Here is a 511-nt window from a genome sequence, read left to right as displayed (position 1 = left end):
GATTAGAGTGCACTTCTAGCTAATCACTCCTGGGGTGTTGATTCCTGATTAGAAGATTTCAAATACTAACCACCCCTTGGGTGGAGATTCAACTTGATTTAAACACATATTTCACACTGTTCATACTGAAACATTTTGAGAATTGTCACATTGACAATTTAGCACAAAACTTCCTAGTAGTGACTGTTCAAAGGAGGATCTGTAACTCTTGATGGACCAACTAGAGCTTTCCCAGGAATTTTTGCTAAGACAACTTGTAAAGAGGCAACTGCTTTTTGCAGTGATTGCTAGATAGAAGGGTAATAAGTTTTGAACTTCTAATGGATATATCTGCCACCCAGCAATAAAAGCATACCTGAGACTGAAAGTCAATAAAAGGAAGACAGAACTGAGAGATGGATAGAAAGGGATGAATTTCTGGTTACATTACTGGGCTCCTGGATCCAGGTATGCCTGAAGCTGAAGCTTTCCTTCTGAACCTCAGATATGAGAGTAAATAATTTTTTGGTTT

This window comes from Bison bison, unplaced genomic scaffold, assembly GCF_000754665.1.
Source record: "Bison bison bison isolate TAMUID 2011002044 unplaced genomic scaffold, Bison_UMD1.0 scf7180017858189, whole genome shotgun sequence".
NCBI lineage: Eukaryota > Metazoa > Chordata > Mammalia > Artiodactyla > Bovidae > Bison > Bison bison.
This window is presented reverse-complemented; position numbering follows the sequence as displayed.